This window comes from Bison bison, unplaced genomic scaffold (genome assembly GCF_000754665.1).
Source record: "Bison bison bison isolate TAMUID 2011002044 unplaced genomic scaffold, Bison_UMD1.0 scf7180017834017, whole genome shotgun sequence".
In the NCBI taxonomy this organism is placed as follows: domain Eukaryota; kingdom Metazoa; phylum Chordata; class Mammalia; order Artiodactyla; family Bovidae; genus Bison; species Bison bison.
The window spans coordinates 18,753-18,975 of NW_011472410.1; positions in this window are offsets into that span (position 1 = coordinate 18,753).

Consider the following 223-nt stretch of genomic DNA (forward strand, 5'->3'; position numbering starts at 1 on the left):
CCTGCCTGCTTGGGTTTGAAGAGAAGGGGAGGAAAAGGGAACAGTAGGACAAGGAACCTGTGGCAGCTGAATTTGTTTCAAAGGCCAAATTATGGTACAGAAACTAGAATTTTGACACATAAGAATTATTGATATTTGTGCACGGTTAGTGTTTTGGTCGGAGAAGGTGATGGCACCCCACTCCAGTACTCTTGCCTGGAAAATCCCATGGACAGAGGAGCCT